This window comes from Perca flavescens, chromosome 10 (assembly GCF_004354835.1).
Source record: "Perca flavescens isolate YP-PL-M2 chromosome 10, PFLA_1.0, whole genome shotgun sequence".
NCBI lineage: Eukaryota > Metazoa > Chordata > Actinopteri > Perciformes > Percidae > Perca > Perca flavescens.
This window is the reverse complement of record NC_041340.1, coordinates 14,243,723-14,263,506: the sequence shown is the minus strand read 5'-3', so window position 1 is coordinate 14,263,506 and position 19,784 is coordinate 14,243,723. Positions and strand designations below refer to the sequence as shown.

The 19,784-nt window shown below is 40.1% G+C and overlaps 2 long non-coding RNA genes across 2 annotated transcripts in view; both read left to right on the top strand.

The window, feature by feature from the left end:
• LOC114562309 (uncharacterized) overlaps positions 1 to 19,784 on the top strand; it is a 202,891-nt gene that overhangs the window by 46,426 nt on the left and 136,681 nt on the right. The gene's annotated exons all lie outside the window — the stretch shown is intronic.
• LOC114562310 (uncharacterized) lies at positions 12,685 to 15,566 on the top strand. The gene is made up of 3 exons (XR_003693489.1): positions 12,685 to 12,725; positions 12,838 to 12,912; positions 14,774 to 15,566. It is a non-coding gene; the product is annotated as an uncharacterized LOC114562310 (long non-coding RNA).

Genomic DNA, 19,784 nt, shown 5'->3' with positions numbered 1-19,784 from the left:
TACGGGCACAATTCTGCTCAGTGCTGGAAACTTTGCTTGTCACGGTCGGCTGGTAGTGGGCATACTGTCTACATCCGGAGATCAAATTGTTTGTCTTGTTTGTTACAGTTGTAGCATCCTGACCAATTACCCTATGATTTATTATTGATTGAGAATACCTATAAATGATTCATATTAATATTGAATTTGTCAGCATGATGTTTAATTTTCTGTTCTCATAGTTTGTCATTGGTCATTCACAAATGATGGGGGTTAGACTCATTGATGTAAGAGAGAAGATTAAGGATATTTTGTGTGCACACAATGAAATAATAAGCAGACGATGTTAAAGATAAAGTTTCATTTTTACACCTTAATTTATTCAAACTGACCTTTCAAATGTAGTGATGTAAAAACAAACTCATTTAGTGCGAGTGAGAGACAGCAGCCTAATTACAACCACCCAGGTGATAAAAAATGACCAAAAATTATGTACAAAAGATCTGTGCCCATGTAATGAAATACTACTTTAACTAATTTATTTTGTGAATATTGATTATACATTCATGAATAAATCAGTAGTTCATTGTTTGCGCCTGATGTGTTATTGGAAACAAAGGAGTAATCATTCTAAATAGTTATAAATTTGATCCTGTTTGCTTAATAGAGTTCTGCTTTACATGACAAACAAGTTGAACCCTTAAAACTAAATTCCCATCCTTTTGCTGCCTAAAGCTGTGTGAGAACATTTTCTTGTCAGTAATTAAATATTTATAAAATAAATGACTATCAGTAGGGTTGTAATGATTTGTAAATTATAATTTATGCTGATTCATCCACATCCATTTAGTAAAATAAAAGTCACATATTTGCACATTTCTCTAATGGCTGTACAAATTTAGCTAAAACTAAGTAAAGAAGAAAGGAACTGTGATGAAAATCCTTAAAAAATAGAGAGTTAATTGCTCCTAAATCATGAGTTAAATCATAAAGCAAACAATTCAGACTCCTAAATCATTAACTTTAAAGGCCACATACAGTCATTGGAAGTGCCCCAGTTTTTATCCATTTAAATTCTCACACGTTGTAAGGTGTGGCATTTGGTCGGAGTGATCTTTTTGAAGCATAAAGCAACGTGTCACAGCTGGCACAATGTGTGAAAGCTAACGCTGAGCTACTGAAGTGAACGAGGATTAAATGATCTGTGAAAACATCTTCTGCTGTGATATCACCATTACACCTGTTGGGCTGTGACAACAGGCGCGCACAGCAGCTCTCAAACTGTGATCTTACATCTCGTTTTCAGTCAAAGCTGTAATAACTGGACAATGGGATTTATCTGAGATCTGGCTTGATAATACAGTGTAGTGAATTACAGCAATCTGGTACCAATCAGTTATCATTCATTTTGAACAAAAGACTCCAACGTGAGATAATACAGCCAGCGAGTTTATACAAATGATCTTACAACATGCAATAATTGGATTATAACATGTAGCTATCACTAGCATCTTAATCCCCTGCAGAGGACACATCTGGATCTAGTGATGAAAGTAAACAACTGTTTGCTTAATGATGCTCATAATCTCATGGAAACCAAAGTTAAAATAGTACGAGGTGAACAGCACACAGAACATTAAACCCTCCAGGGTTTAGGAAAGCAGAATAAGTAGAGGCTGTGCACACAGCACCCGTGAAGGGGCTCCATGGGAAGAGGGAAGTGGTTCCCAAGCAACTATTGCTGATTCGGTGTGGGGAACTTAAAACTGGAGTAATACAAGAATCAACCCTTTGCCATGTTAGAAAAAGGCTTTCTTTCTTGTGTAGCAATATATATTAAAAAGCAAATTGCCTGAATTACAGTATTTTAAAAATTGACTTGAAGGCCTATTTAATTCTTAAAATCTTAAATTTCCTTTCACATAGCCACTGCAGGGGGCGCACTTCAAAATATCATCTCTGTTGCTGGTCCTGAAAAACACTGCAGGAAAACAGTGCAATTTTTTCAAATGAGAAGTCAGTAAAAAGAAATTGGATGGATGTTATTGTTGAAGTGGCATGCCATTTAAATGGGTTTGCTTTTAACAAGTTAAAGTTGAATGTCGAATCAGGTCTCTGGAGGTAGAGTGACGTAAGCGAGACAAGGCAGAACAGTAAACAACAGTGGCAGAGATGGATTAACAGCGTTGGCTCTGTTGATGAAGCGGTGTCTTCTGCTACTGCAGAATCCAAGGTTAAACACACGACGGGAACAAACAACTCAACTTAAAGCACACCTCATTCGACCTTTCATTGGATCTATCCCCTACCTCCACCACCGAGAACATCCCAAAGTCTTTGTTGCAAGGGCGTAACTTTGGGTCAACGTTGGGGGGGGGTTGAGATTTAGGGAGGTCCCGGGGACATGTCTGCACGTATTGAAAAAAGCAAAAAAAACAGAGATAAAGAAGACAAAAGGCGACAAATGTCAAAAAAATCACCAAAAACTTCTGACAAATAAAAAAGGCGACCAAACGTTGTCAAAATAAAACTAATATATAACTATATATTATATCTATCTATCTATCTATCTATCTATCTATATCTATATATATATATCCTCTGCGCTGCGAAGCGGTTTTCTATTATCTGTCATTTCGCTGTGTGGGGAATTGGCAAATTGGCGCCCCCTGCGGCTGCAGGTGCCCCTGCTTGCTGAGAACGTGCTGTGCACAGAAGCAGTGTGAGAAGGGCAAGGCTTAATTTGAGCCAGAACACACCGGCACCTCCGACGTTGAATCTGGAACCTTTTTTATTGAAATGGCTAATAAAAAAAGGTAATACAAAACGATCATGTGTTCACCAAGGTGAATTGGTTTAGTCTTGACTTCTGGTCGTAAGTGACAGTGTTGGGAGGATGGGAAATCTGTTGATTGTCGAGTGCCAAATAAACACAGAGATGGACAGGAGAGGTCAAAGCCATCAGGTGCCCAGTTTAAAAAAAAGAAAAGAAAAAGAGGAGAAACAAGCAAAAGATAAAGGTACGCAACTATGTTCTCGCTGTATTGTTATGGTATCTATGTCATGAATGAAGGGCAAATGTCAGTGATGTAGTCTACGTGATACGCAGGTAGGCTATACGCATCAAAGAAATCTCCAGGCAGCTCGTATGGGTCGACGTTGCTGATAACAGCCAGCTTCTCTAAATACCTCTGCTTGGCGCTGGTAGTAAGTTTCTCCCTGTGAGGGCCCTTTTCTTTTGTCGCATTCTTCTCTATTTCTTCTTAATTTTTTCATAATTTCACCGTTTAAAAGGCGTGATGATAATTCCTCGAGCTTCGAGCTGCTCCATCTCTGTGTCTCTTACACTGTTGCCCCTGGCAACCGATAGTTTAGTATCCCAAAATGTCCTCATTCTCAATACCCACTTAGAAATGCTCAATGACATGTAACAATGTATGTATGCATTATTATTTGGATATATTTTGAATTGTCATCTGTTTTTTCTTTTTCACATAGGCTAAATAAAGGTATTCCCACCGTAAATTGGTGCATAAAAGTGTGTCAGAATGCAGGAAATGAAGTCTTTGATGCTCAAAATTTTATATGGTCCCCCCATCCTGGCCCATACATACAGTACAATATACGCACAATACATTAGACTACACCACTGGCTAATGTTAATTGTTTTATATGATACTTGCTATTCTTATACAACAATAATTCAGTTTTAACTCAACAAACACAAGATCTAATTCCACCATAATATTGTGCTTTGCAACAAAACTGTTACAAGTTTAGTTATTTATTTCCATAATTTGGGTTAACATTAGGCCCTGTAATTAGCCAAGGAATTTTCAAATCTGTAGGTAGTGACAATAGTTTAACAAGTCATAACTAGAAGTGTACCATGCATTGATTTCGAGGCAGTAACCAAGGAGCTAATGGTTCCTCCCTAAAAGATAGATCAATATAGCGCGTAATGACAGACATTTAACGTGTAAGGGCATGTTAATGTAACCCTCCTATGAGTAGCGGTTTTTTTTTTGCGGGGGGGGGGAGCACTTGAAGGGGGTCTTGCCCAGGGTGTAATTCAATGTAGAACCGCCATTGCAGATCAAAGCTAAGCATTATGCACAGTGTTCAGAGGAGTATTCAGGTCCTTTACTTAAATAGTAACTTAACACTAAATGCACTTTCATGACTTCATGAGACATGTACCGACCCTTGATCATACTATATATTCTGTTGATCTTGGTCCAATTGTATTGTGTTTTCCAGTAATTCTATCCACTTCACATCTGTGACGTACGCTGGACCACTCCGCCCCCAAACTGGGAGGCGTGTTTATCTTGCGTACATGAATGAGTACACTGCTGTACACATGCATGTGGGCCACGTGATATAGTCTTGCCCATGGTTTCACATAATTTGATTGATCAGCAGTTACTGCCGCAGTAACATGCCAAAAATGTTTGCAATGCGCCAACAAAAGAGAAGAAAATAGAAGAAGAAGAAGTAGAAGAAGGACAGCTAGCTGCCAAATGTCTCCAAAACTCATCTCTGGAAATAATGATATAATATTAATAATAATAATAATAATAATAATAATAATAATAATAATAAGGTAATAAATAAGGAAATGCATTTAATTTCTCAGACAATAGGATTAAACATAACTTTGTTAAAAAACAACAAAAACAAACCCACAGACATCTTTAACTAAAATAGCTAAGTCAGTAGAACTTAAGTAAATGTACCACATTCTTTATAGATTTAATTATGAAAATTAGACCCAGTTTGGAATTTCTCTCAAGAGGCTAGTTTGTTAAGTTTGGGTAACAAACCAAAATGATCAACCAAGACCTCATTAAATACAACTTAACATAAAATACTATAAGAACTGTAACATTTTTAAGTTTTTAGTACGTTTGGCCTCGGTAATGAAAGCGCTGCACTTTTCTACTTTCTGCTACTGCTGTATGACTGTGGCACTGCTTTTGGCAGCAATCTCTGGTTTTCCTGTGACGGTTTATGAGAGCATCTGCTGAAAGATTCCCTGCAACTGTGACTGAAAGCATCTGCAGAAACTCTGATCTGTCGAGCAAAGAGCTTACATACCAAGAAGAGCTCTGTGGATGCCAGTTTCTACCCAGATCAATACTACTACTACTAATAGGTAATATTTTACTAATACACCCGCTCTATAACGCCGCCAATCTACCTCGTGTGGTCTGAGAATCTAAATCTATTTTTTCATACCAGTTTGATTGGGAAAAAAAGTAACCATATTTTATTTGAAATATCAGGTAATAGAAATACTGGACAATGGCATTCATAAAGTTGCTATGTGAATAAGTTTAATGTAGGCAGAGCTTCTTTTAAAACCTGTGGAAATAAATTGGATGCAGCACAAGACAAAGACCACAAACCTTCATTATCTTTGTGCTCATGAGCAGTGGGACAAAATAGACCTATTCATCACATATTAATTATCATGATTTGCCTCTACAGAAAAGGTATTTTGGAGGCCTCCAGCTATTTTAATGGACCTTTACTTTCTAAAAACGCTAATTCAAAAAAGGGCTCTAAATTATTTTAATGTAGTCATTTTTCTCTTCCTTTCATCGGAAGAAGCCACAGACAGCACACAACTAGGCCTATTTTTTAATTTGCTGGAGAGAAATAATTCACCCCATCACTTTAAATTACGCACACAGTTTAAAATTAAATTTTGAACTATATCTATGTTCAGCTTCTACCCAATTCACTGAAGGGTGACACTAATAAAAAGAGTAAAAGTAGAAAACCTCATTTAATGCTTTCTATAGTCAATCATTCCGTTTTCTTTATTTTAACTTGTAGTGTTCGCCTAAAACTCAGTGATAATTAGGCAACGAGAAGTTAAGAAAGTTATATAGTCTGCAATACTTAACACTCCATGGCATTTTGCCAGTTTCAGTATTAGACTATTCAAGTGTTACCTGAACTTTTAATGGACATTGGTTATGAATATTTGATCAAAATGGCCTTTGCAGAGCTATTACAAGAAGGTAATAAAGTTCAGAAGTGTCTGTCATGGCAGCAGTGCAGTAATAGTACACTTTAGTGATGAAACAACAACAGGGAAGTCAATATCTTATCTGATGCTCAAGCGAAAAGAACAAGCTAGAAAATGCGGCCCACATTGATATAAAACATCACTGTAATAGAAACAAGGTTATTATGAGCAATGTCTACTTGATGGGTGAATTAGTAGAGTGTTTTTTTATCTCATTACATCTCATCTCATGCGTCAAATGACCATATTATACCCAGCATAAAAACACTTACTTGATTGTTTATAACACATTATGACACTATATGCTACTTAAAGTGGCTGTATGTAACTCTGAGTTTGAGTGTTGATTCTAACAGTGTTTTTACCACACCGGCTGTCGTAAAGGTCTTTTCTTTATGGTGCTGTATTGCCCACTGTATTACAGTGTTAGCGTTACGGGGGGATCATACAGTTGCGATGAATGTTTTGCTCAGACAGAAAATAATTCATTACAATAAGAGAATAAGTTACAGATGCATCGTTGCATTTCAAGTGTTGCATACGGTAACTTAGCCTACTTTGGATGTATCGTGAGCTAAATCCGGTGTCACTGTGTCACGAGCCAAAGCATTAAGAGATAATTGTAGCAACCAACGTAATAATAATTTAGATTTATATAGTGCTTTTCATGAAACCCACGGACGCTTTACACAAGTAACATTACAGGGGGACAAGGGAAAAGAAAATAGTAGGCCAACACAGTTAAAGGAACGAAGTAAAAGGAATAAAATGTCCGCGCTAAATGGAAGGGGGACATCATTTAATGTCGGATACAGGCGTACAACCACATCGTGCATTGTACAGTTATTTTATGAATTAAACATGTTACATACCTGAGGGCCAATTCGGGGACGTTTTTGAATCATTTACAATCCCGTAAATGTCTCCATCTGTTGATAGCCCGATTGAGTGTGACTCACGTTATCGCCTTTTGTCTTTTCACTTTCCCTTTTAGCTTTTAGTTCTTCGTTTAATTTCCTTCTTTTCTGTGATGGTCCTGCTCCAGTATTAGCCATAACTACAGCAGATAACATGTAGAATAACATTAAAATACAATTCAAATAGCTAATATAGAATGTGTTACTGTAGCGCCGTCTACCTGCCGCAAATCATTCTGTGACTGCGCGGGAAAAATCAAACCTGGGAACAGGTCATTTAATATCATTGTATGAAAAATGACAGAGCTTCAGAAATTTTTAAAAATTACATATAGTCACTTTAACACTACACTGTAAGAAAACATATGTAGAAAAACTGATAATGTCCTCGCAGAAAATTACCAGTACTTTTTCCGTTAAGTTTAAAGACATTTCTGTTCATCCAAAAACTGAAAATTCTGTAGCTTTACAGTCTACCCTCTGTACCTTTTAACGGACATTTCTGTTAATCCCAAAAAATCTAATCTTTAAGTCTTTAAAATTCCTTTATATCAACACAGTATATTAGCATGTATTTCTAAAGACTTTTCTAACCGTGTATATACAGTATTGTGGTTGTGAACAGATATTGGGACATTTTAACTGTAATTTCATGATACATGAATTATTTTTTACGGTTTATACATAAATCATTCACATACAGGTTTAAAACTTTTTGTAAAAGTGTTGAAAACTCATGAAGACATGTTGAGCTTGAAGACTCATTCTTGACATTGGAAGTAGAAGTTTTCACAAAGAAACGTCCACTTATTAGATTTCTTCCAGAGCTTTCAGCCACACTTCGTTCCCTTCATTGGCGGATGGAGTTTGATCATCATGAAGAGAAGTGTTTAAAAAGAAATACTACAATAAATGTAATTACAACTGTGTTATTTTATATTGTCAATCCTTCATTTTTAGAGTTATAGTTACAGTATATATCATTATATATACTACCAATCAAATTAAAGTTTGTTATAAGCAATTTTAGAGCTGAAACAATTAGTCCATTAATTGATTGAAGTCAATCGGCAGAAAAATACTACTAAACTATTTATTACTATTTACTACTATTGATTCATTGTTTCCAAGCAAAAATACCAAATATTCTCTGGTTCCATCTTCTGTAATGTGAGAATTTGCTGCTTTTCTCAGTTTTATTTGATAGTAACCTGGATATCTTTGGGTTTTGAAGATATCACCTGGATCTCTGGGAAATTGTCCATCCATCCATCCATCTTCGTCCGCTTATCCGGTATCGGGTCGTGGGGGGAGCAGCTCCAGCAGGAGACCCCAAACTTCCCTTTCCAGAGCAACATTAACCAGCTCCGACTGGGGGATCCCGAGGCGTTCCCAGGCCAGGTTGGAGATATAATCCCTCCACCTAGTCCTGGGTCTTCCCCGAGGCCTCCTCCCAGCTGGACGTGCCTGGAACAGCTCCCTAGCGAGGCGCCCAGGGGGCATCCTTACCAGATGCCCGAACCACCTCAATTTGCTCCTTTCGACGCGAAGGAGCAGCGGCTCTACTCCGAGCTCCTCATGGATGACTGAGCTTCTCACCCTATCTCTAAGGGAGACGCCAGCCACTCTCCTGAGGAAACCCATTTCGGCCGCTAGTACCATGATCTCGTTCTTTCGGTCATGACCCAGCCTTCATGACCATAGGTGAGGGTAGGAATGAAAACTGACCGGTAGTTCGAGAGCTTTGCCTTCTGGCTTAGCTCTCTTTTCGTCACAACGGTGCGATAGATTGAATGTAATACCGCACCCGCTGCACCGATTCTCCGACCAATCTCCCGCTCCATTGTCCCCTCACTCGACAACAAAACCCCAAGGTACTTGAACTCCTTCACTTGGGGTAAGGACTCATTCCCTACCTGGAGAAGGCATTCCATCGGTTTCCTGCTGAGAACCATGGCCTCAGATTTAGAGGTGCTGATCCTCATCCCAACTGCTTCACTCTCGGCTGCAAACCGATCCAGTGAGTGCTGAAGGTCGCAGGCCGATGATGCCATCAGGACCACATCATCTGCAAAGAGCAGCGATGAGATCCCCAGCCCACCAAACCGCAACCCCTCCCCACCCCGACTAAGCCTCGATATCCTGTCCATAAATATTACAAACAGGATTGGTGACAAAGCGCAGCCCTGGCGGAGGCCAACCCTCACCTGAAATGAGTCCGACTTACTGCCGAGAACCCGGACACAGCTCTCACTTTGGTCGTACAGAGATTGGATGGCCCTGAGTAGAGACCCCCTCACCCCATACTCCTGCAGCACCTCCCACAGTATCTCCCTGGTGACCCGGTCATACGCCTTTTCCAAAACCACAAACACATGTAGACCGGTTGGGCATACTCCCAGGCTCCCTCCAGGATCCTTGCGAGAGTGAAGAGCTGGTCCGTTGTTCCACGACCAGGACGGAATCCTCATTGTTCCTCTTCAACCCGAGGTTCGACTATCGGCCGAACCCTCCTTTCCAGCACCTTGGAGTAGACTTTACCAGGGAGTCTGAGAAGTGTGATACCCCTGTAATTGGCACACACCCTCTGGTCCCCCTTTTTAAAAAGGGGAACCACCACCCCGGTCTGCCACTCCTTTGGCACTGTCCAAGACTTCCACGCAATGTTGAAGAGGCGTGTCAACCAGGACAGCCCCTCCACACCCAGAGCCTTGAGCATTTCCGGACGGATCTCATCATTTCCCGGGGCTTTGCCACTGTGGAGTTGTTTGACTACATCAGTGACTTCCACCTGGGAAATTGACAATGATCCCCCATCATCCTCCAGCTCTGCCTCTACCATAGAGGGCGTATTAGTCAGATTCAGGAGTTCCTCAAAGTGCTCCTTCCACCGCCCTATTACCTCCTCAGTTGATGTCAACAGTGTCCCATCCTTACTGTACACAGCTTGGATGGTTCCCCGCTTCCCCCTCCTGAGGTGGCAAACAGTTTTCCAGAAGCACCTTAGTGCCGACCGAAAGTCCTTCTCCATGTCTTCTCCAAACTTCTCCCACACCCGCTGCTTTGCCTCTTTAACGGCAGAGGCTGCAGCCCTTCGGGCCCTTCGGTACCCTGCAACCGCTTCCGGAGTCCTCTGGGATAACATATCCCGGAAAGACTTCTTCAGTCGGACGGCTTCCCTGACCACCGTTGTCCACCACGGTGTTCGTGGGTTACCGCCCCTTGAGGCATCTAAGACCCTAAGACCACAGCTCCTCGCCGCAGCTTCAGCAAGGGAAACAAGAACATTGTCCACTCGGGTTCAATGCCCCCAGCCTCCGCAGGGATGCACGAAAAGCTCCCCCGGAGGTGTGAGTTGAAAGTCTGTCGGACAGGGGCCTCCTCCAGACGTTCCCAATTTACCCGCACTACCCGTTTGGGCTTACCAGGTCTGTCCAGAGTCTTCCCCCACCCCCTGACCCAACTCACCACCAGATGGTCATCGGTTGACAGCTCCGCCCCTCTCTTCACCCAAGTGTCCAAAACATACGGCCTCAGATCAGATGAAACGATTATAAAATAGATCATTGACCTTTGGCCTAGGGTGCTCTGGTACCAGGTATACTTATGAGCATCACTATGTTCGAACATGGTGTTTGTTATAGACAATCCATGACTAGCACAGAAGTCCAACAACAAACAACCACTCTGGTTTAGATCAGGGAGGCCGTTCCTCCCAATCACGCCTCTCCAGGTGTCTCCATCGTTGCCCACGTGCGCGTTGAAGTCCCCCAGCAGAACAATGGAGTCCCCCACTGGAGCCCCATGCAGGACTCCAGTCAAGGTCTCCAAGAAGGCCGAATACTCCAAACTCTTGTTTGGTGCATATGCACAAACAACAGTCAGAGTTTTCCACCCCACAACCCGCAGGTGTAGGGAGGCGACCCTCTCATCCACCGGGGTAAACTGCAACGTAGCGGCGCTCATCCGGGGACTTGTGAGTATCCCCACACCCGCCCTGCGCCTCACACCCTGGGCAACTCCCAGTCCAACCCCTATCCAGGAGTATGGTTCCAGAACCGAGACTGTGCGTAGAGGTAAGCCCCACTAGATCTAACCGGTAGCGCTCCACCTTCCGCACCAGTTCCGGCTCCTTCCCCCACAGAGAGGTGACGTTCCACGTCCCCAGAGCCAGCGTCTGCTGCCCGGGTCTGGTCCTTCACTGCCACCCGTGTAGCAGCGCACCCGACTCCAGCGGTTCCTCCCACAGGTGGTGGGACCATGGGATAGTGGTGGGCCCATGGGATGGGATGTGAGTGGCATTTTTATTTTGATAGACATTTATATTTTCAAATTAACAATTAATCAAGACATAAATCTGCAGATATATATGTAGTGGAAATAATCATAGTTGCAATAAACCATTTAGTAAATGTGTTTCTAATAACAATGTTGCAATATGCAGATTTTTGCCTTGAGGCAGGAAGTGCATTATTAGTCTTGCCCTCCTCCTCCTCCTCACTTGGTCAAGTTTGATCTGACCTGAAGCTGAGGCACTGTGCAACCATGAAGCACACTCTGGAAAAAAACCTTAATGCTGATGTTCAGTATGTTTTTGAGCGAGGTCTCTTACAGTATGTGGAGCTCTGATGTTAATTAGTTTCTTCCTGTCCTCCCTCATTGTAGTTGTTGCCATGACTTCCCTGAAAGCCAGCAGATTGCTCGCAATGCCTGCAGCAGATTGTATAGACTTATTAACATCACAGAAATCGCTAATGTATAGTACATATCTGGAAAAACCTTGTGCTGCAGTAGCAGGTAGTGCATTGCTGTTAAAGCGGTTTGTGTCTTACAGAGGTACCATAGGCGGCGCTAGGCTATTCTTAGCACCCCTGAAAATAAAGTCCTTATCATTGTGATTCTGTGAAATCGTTTAGTGCTCAAACCTTATTACTTTTGCAAACCTGATTTTAGCGATGGAATAGGATAAATGACGACAGGCTCAGCTCAGTTGTAGCCTAAAGTCAACAGCCTATCTGTGATACCCTGAATGAGGGCGCCTCAGCCTACTGTTCAGTCTGCGCAGATAACTTTGGGGAATTCGGTTGTCAGAGTATGCCTACTTTCAACCACTGAAAAGGTATGGCTAATGGAGTGAAAATTAAATCTAATCGAATGAACACGTTAAGTAGGCTACAGGTGTAGTATTTATGGAACCAATCTGTGATCCCTGATCACAATGATGGCAATTATATCTGAATCAGCCTAGCTTATTCACCACGGAGTCCAATTTTGTTGTGCAACGTTATTCAAAATTGCTAACTGTAGGCATGTGTAGCTTAGGAGTAGCTAGCCTACAACAAGTTTTTAAAGTGTGCTATTAATAGCCTGCCGTAACGGCTTGAGCACCGCTAAAAATAGCATATAGTGCCGCCTATGCTGCCGTTACCTCCCTACCAGACACTTTCTTATTTTTAACTGTCAATGCCAATGAAAAATAAATAAATAATTTGACCTGACTGATCATCAGACTCATTCATATCAGACTCACAGTTTCCCCATAGATGGATATATGTTTCTTTTTTTAAAGAAAACAGTGAGAAAGTATAAGATAAGCCTTTAACATTATCCCACTGCACTGAACAGCAATCCCATATTCACATATGTTATAAATAGGTGAATTTATAACCTTTGGTAGCCTACACATACATTATCTGTTGATTAGTTGATTACATTTGCTTTCTGGTTGACAGCACAAAGGAGTGAGGAGGAGAGAGAGGGTGAAGGGCAGAGAGAGCAAGATGAACAAGGTGAGAAAATGGCAAGGTAGCCTATAAGACATATATATGGTAGGACTGTTTTCTCTTTTATTTAAAGATTATTTTCTAGTTGATTACAAAATGTTTTGTATGTGATTGTCAGTGATATGACAGAAGGAGGAACATAGAGAGGAGGATGGAGAAAGAGTGGACAAAGAGAGGGACCTGGAAGAACCAGGTGAGAAAGTAGACATATATTATACAGGCAAAAACACTTAAAATATTCCATTCACATTATATTTACATATGCATTTCATGGAGGACTTGGCTTTTAAGAAAAAAAGATGTTGAATTTTCCCCATCTGGTTCAGAGGCATTATTAGATTAGATTATACATCATTTAACTGTATAACCATATCAGTTTCTGCAATAATCATGCTTTATAGTTTCTATCTTTTTTCACAGCAGATGACTTGAATCTGTTGATTGTTTGTCATAATTGCATGTCTCAATCTGTCTATTACTTTTCCCAAAACTCACCAGAAGTCATGATTTAAGGGTTTAAAAAAAAAAAAGAATATTACGGGGGCATGCCCACAGACCCCCCTAGCTTAACTGCTATCAACTTTTCATTAGGGGCTGAGCCCCCCCAAAGGTCAGATCCTACAATTACCCTGAGAGGTACAAAGACATAGTGGGAACATGGGATATGGAACACGCTACCGATCTATCCTTGAATTTAATCAAATGGAACTAAACTGATTAAACTATATTTAATGCATAGGGACAAAGTAATTTACTTTATAACATTTCCTCATTGAATCACCTAATGTATAATTTTAATCAACTCATATGTATTCTCTCTTTTAAATGTGCTCATTCAGAAATAATAGCAGCTATGATCGCTGTGTAATTACTTTGTGATATAATTAGACCATGATTAGCACGACACTGGCAATATTTTTTTAGCTCTTATTTTGTTTCACAATTTTCAGAGATTTCTTTTTTCACTGTGTAAGGCAAGCATAGTGGTACGCACAAAGAGTCTAAACTTCACAACCTCAACCTGTTTTCTGTGTTCTGTTATCTTGTCAATACTCAGCAGCTGTCAGTTGGGAGTCAGTTGCTAATGACAGAATACTAAAGGAGCAAAATAGTTTTGCTAAATTATTAAAGTGAAGATAAAACACACGTAATCATGGAAAGTCTGGAAAGCTTTGACCCAGACAGCATGTTGATGAAGCTTTGTCTCCCTTTTAATTGGCTAGCGATGTCTTCATGGGTTTGTACCAACAGCCGGCAACTTCACTTCCATCCATTACCTTGTCAGGAACTTTGGATTGAGATTGACTTATCTAGTGACTCCAATCCACAATACATCTAAAATACTCTCATGAGACCCAATTTCCTACCTGAATCCCTGCACCTTCTCGTTTGAGTTATTTCCTCTGTGAGCACAAGTAAGCCATCATGCTGGACAATACTGAAAACAAAACTTCTTACATTGATGAAACACCCACACAGACACAAACCTAAGAGTCTTGAGGGTGTTTTGATGCACTTTTTTATTTTATTTTTTGAAATCCATTGGCAAGTGTGAGACATGAACAACTTTACCGTTTAATGATATGTTTGCTGGCTGAGATTTTTGCAGAAAATCTGAGTGAGTTTAAGGAAATGGAAATGCATGGTAAATGAATAAAATAATGTGCAGTGCATGCAGATAAGCTTCATTAAGCATTTGACATTTCAACAGGCTGGAGATTTACTTTGCAAAATTAAACTATAACTTTACAAATGCTGACATGTTTTACTCTGAAGAAACGTATACATTTGGCTCAGGTCATACGTTAATGCCCAGGCCGACTAAATAATGATGAAGATTTAGACAAGTATTGAGCAGTGGAAAAATATTCATATTCCTAGAGGTACCATCATTAGCTGCTATACTCCTTGCTCAATGTTTACTCTCTGGGGGTACAGCTGGAACGAATTACAGTAATTGATTGGATGCACAGAGGTGGATCGAGCACATAGAGCTGTCCACATGTCTGACTGATCTCCTTGTTATAGCACTTCTCCCTCTTTCTGTCTCTCAGCCTCACAGAAGCCGTCCTAATGTATGACCATTGTCTAGAGGTCACTGTGGATGTCCGAGTCATGTGGAGGTAGCTCGTCATGCAGAGCGCTGCATGCTTCAGGGAGTAATCACAAGCCTCCAGCTTCCCCCATCAACATTCTTTGCTGCCCTTAGGCCAACAAACCAGATTTTTCATGTCAGCTGGCATGCACCTTCAACTCATAAGTAGCTGTTTGACTTTCACAAGTCTCGCATCATCCAAGCATACACACACTCCCAGGCAAGGTTGCCATATCCTTGGTCCATAATTATATGCCAGTTATAAGTGTCCACTTGCGCATGCAGATGGGCTGGGCACCTTAAAAATCCAGGTAGCAGGTCGAACATTTCTGCGCTGACTATTTATTATTCCCTAAGGGGGGAGCCCTCACATCATAATAATAATTTCAAATATTTCCCATTACTTTTGTTCTCAGCTCCCCTACTCCCTTCCACACACCACAGAGAGGAAAATTGGAAATAATGACAACTTTTTAATTTATTTTCCATGACTTTCTGTGTTGTTGATTCTGTATTAATAATCCTCTTATTTCTTTTTAATAGATCTTTTAAGTTGACAACCCTATACGTAAAAAAAAAACAATCGAATAAAAAAGTAAAATTGTTAAGACATTTCATTGGTTGACATTTAGTTTATAAAATGACACAAACATTTTAGATTAGAGTCTCTGATGGACAAACAGACATTACAAAATTACATGATGACTGATGTTGGATTTCAGAACGAGAAATAATGTTTATCAAAATCAAAATATCAAAATTGTTCGTGTGCATTAGAAAAAACGGCCAATTGTTTGAAAACATAAATAAATAAATAAATCAAATAGCAAAGTAAATGAGCCTTTAATAAGCTGACTGATTGCATTAAATTCTGATTGGAGCTCATTACTAAGTACTTCATCTGAAGTGACAGTGATTCTCAATTGTAACGTATAACTTAGTACTGACAGGTATTTATGGACAGTAGTTACTGCTGTAATGTCAGGGGAAGGCTCTTAAAGCGAGGTACTATGGTTCTGAATATATAGTGCCAAGAAAAAGAAATTGAACTATTTGGAATTACCTACATTTATGTACAATGTATCCATAAAATATAGTCTGAGCTTCATCAAAGTCACTATAATAGACAAATACAATCTTTGTAAATTAAATCACGAGGAAAATGAAATGGGCCATTATATGTGATGTTATGTTATACAAGCATGATATAAGTAAGCAATAGCTCGCAGCTATTATTACATTATATTATTATATATTATATTATTATTGCTCATGTTCACAGTAAAATAGGCCCTCTTGGGCTGGCTGGCTGCACCATGGATGTATTAAGAGAAGCTGCACACACCGAGGCAGTTGCTATGGAACGCAGCGCAGGTAATGTTAGCATACGCTATCAGCTAGCACAGGCTATTTCTTTTGCTTAATGCTAAAGAAAGACCCACAACAACACAAACTAATTAACCCATTGAGGCAGCAGTCCTGTTTTCCATCAGCTCATTTAACGATCTGACTCCTGTTTTCTGTGAGGTAAAATTACTGTTTTTGTCAATGTACTCTGGTGGCTTTGAAGATAGCATCGATATTGCTTTAGTTCCCCGACGGCAAGGTAGAGCAGAGACATTTTCTAAATAAAGCGTATTATACACTTAAAGGGACACTGTCGATTTTAAACCAGCTCTGTGTCATGGCAGTGTGTGTGCGCAGATGAACGGTTTCCCTCCGTGGCACCAGCTATCAGTTTGTAAGTCTCAGGTTTTTTTCTTAAACACGGACTGATACTTACTGTGGAAAGGAATTTGAATCATAGCTGTTGGATATGGTTATTAGATCACAGCTGTGAACCAATCAGATCAGCTACCTGTTGAATAACTTAGCATATGCAACTATATCACAGGTTTGTAAAATGTGTCTTACCATTATGTGCCATATTGGGATAGGTCAGTGACCTTATGTAAGCATGTAGACAGTCAATTATGAAATAGTTTTGTGTTGTGCTTTATCTATAAATAATGACATCGCTTTTTTAAGGGAGAGAGAAGGGGACAATTCACTTGACCTCTGTGTACTCTGTATACTCTGTATATAATATATTGTATACATTATAGTATGCTTTAACCCATCAAATGCTTTGTGTGTTTATATACTGAGTGTTAATTGTTTGTAGGCAATTTCCACGACACTATACTGAAAGGTCAATACTGTACATGCATCTAGTGTGGCTTTTAAAACATGATGATTCAAGAGTGTCTGTCACACCTCTGCATTAGCTGCTTTTTTATGTAGGCCTACACTAACTGCAAATTGTAGAGGCGGTATCTGTGAGCTTCAGCCTTGAATGCTGACGGAGGAGCTGGGAAACACATCCTCCAAATCTGAGAATTTCTGCAAAATATTCCAGCTAACACTGTTATTTCTTACATTTCCGATACAGCACACGCCTGGAATATTCAGGTATTCAATGTTATTCTACTGTGTCGAGTTATACGGACACAGAATGTCTAAGTAGCAATGATGTTTTGTGATTGACTTTCTGCGTGATGAGAACATCGGAGGACGCAGATAGAGTGTTGTCTTCGCTCATTACTACCACCAAGGCCCAGCTGCAGAGACAGCTGCGGCTTATGTCAACACCTGCCAGAGGAGGGACGGGATACATCACTAGTAAGGCTCGATATCAGCTTGATCTCAGCTCCGAACCAAACTTCACGAGTGTCAAAGTAATAATAAACATGAAAACACCTGCAAATGTCAACAGTTCAGACCAATTTGGAGTCTGTTAATTAAAAGATGCTGATTGTTGATTTCCTCACATTCTTGAGGTATTGAAAAATGCTTAAATGCTTAAACAACTTCTACACCATCATGACAATCTTAATTGAAAATGTGCTTTGATGGTGAGCTTGGCAGCTCTGTTTATGTGTCGTGATATCCGTATTAAAGTACAGCAGAGCAGACTGTGGTTCCATGAGGCAATTTCCACAGTTTAGATCCAGTCAGAGACTTCTTCCAATGGAACAGGCCAGCGTTCAACCCTCACACTCGGAAGCCCTAAAAAATACAAAGTCATTACAGAGTTCAGCATAGTCAGCAGATTTCAGCAGAACTTTGTAGCTCGGTGTTGGCAGCCAACTTGATACTCAGCAGAGGTTAACCATTGGCTTTCCTTGCTAACATAAAAATGTGGAGAGTTGTGACCTCTGCTGTTGTAGATATAACATACAATGTCTTATATGGGAAATGACTCGCAATACAGTTTGGTCCTGTCAGAGCTGAGATTGAAGTGGATTAAGTTTTATCCATTTGGGCCTTTAGGTTCTGAAAACACTGACAAGATCTTATTGTCTGATTTTAGGTTGGACTTTTGTTCTGTATGTACCATGTCTAACCATTTTGAATTTGCATTTTGCCTTTATTGGATAGTGACAGTAGACATGAATTATGGGAAGAGAGAGAGAAAGAGAGAAAAGAAAGAAAGAGATTCTACATTTGTGTTATTGTACGCAAATTTCAGCAAATCTCGTCCTTACTGAAGACATAATGCTTTGAAAATAGGTCACAAACATACTTTAAAAGATGCCAAGATAATTTTATTAAGCAGCTGGGCCCTGTAGTTTTTAACAACTGTTACTCAAATAGGTAAATAGTGCATTTGTTGGAGGCTATTTTCAGCTGCAGATTGAAGGTCTAGCGAGTATTTACAACCCCATGATGGTGCGTGTGAGATTACCTCAAAATACAAATACTATGGCACCGAAGATTTTTCTGTATCAGGCTTCACAAGCAATACTTAGGAGCCGGATCAATATAGTGTTTATTTATTCTTATTCCTTTGTTTTGTCTTTTCATTGGATTTGTTGACAATAAGAAAAAATATACAGAATGTCACCAGACTTATCTTGAACCAACAGGCCACCAGGACTCTTAATAAAGTGAAATGCACATGTTTTTAGTACTATGACAAATGTGAAGTATAAATGCAACGTCCCATTTATTGGTTCATGTGTTAAAATGATGTGGTTTATAAGTGTTATGTTTGAATATGGAACAGGTGCAGGTGGAATCAATCTTGGCCATCTGTTTTTCTGGGACATGCTGGGTGTGACAAAAATGAGGAAATATTTCCCCCCCAAGTGCAGCTGAGTTTTATAGGAAGGAGAAGCTACATAAACTGAACTGGAGCAGACTTTGGCCTCTGCTTCATAAGGTTGTCGCACAGGACACACATCATCTCTGCTGCATCATTGCTATGATCCGTCATGTAATATTGACTATCTGAAGGGCATAAAAGCTCAACACTTGTTATCCCGAGAAGTTTCTTTCTGGTTGCATCACTCCTGATCTCACTTTTGGGCACAACCATAGGGCATACTGTGTTTTGTGATAGTTACACCTTTGAGTGTGGACCTAATTACCTACCCTATAATGAATAGAAATAAAGCTAGATATTTAGAATGAGGTTTTCTTCTCTGAAAGTAATTAGAGGGAGATGTCAACAGAACTTATAAAAGGTGTTGGTACAATGGTGGTTACCATAGAAACCTTGTGGCCAAAGTGGACATCTGGGAGGTGTGCTTTAATAATATACTGGCCAAGCAGAGAAGGCAAATATAATATCACTCTATAGAAATGCCAGTCAATGAACAGATCCTTTTGAGGGGCTGGATGTATAAGGGTGCATATGCTGGTAAAAATTAATTGAGGGCTGGGGTTTTGAAGAAAAATACCCATATGTGTAAAAGCGAAGTCATATTACCTGTAGTACATTAACTTTAAAGCAGTTACAAGGAGTTTTTAACTGTTTTTGAAACGGTCCCAATATGGATGCCTCCATATAACCTAAGCAAACAAGACCATCAGCAAGAAGACTGGCTATTTCATTATGAGTAGGCTTAATGCCTGTCCCCGGAGCCCTGTACTACGAAGCAGGATTTGGCGTTAACGAGCTATCTTAAGGCTCAACCCAAGATTTT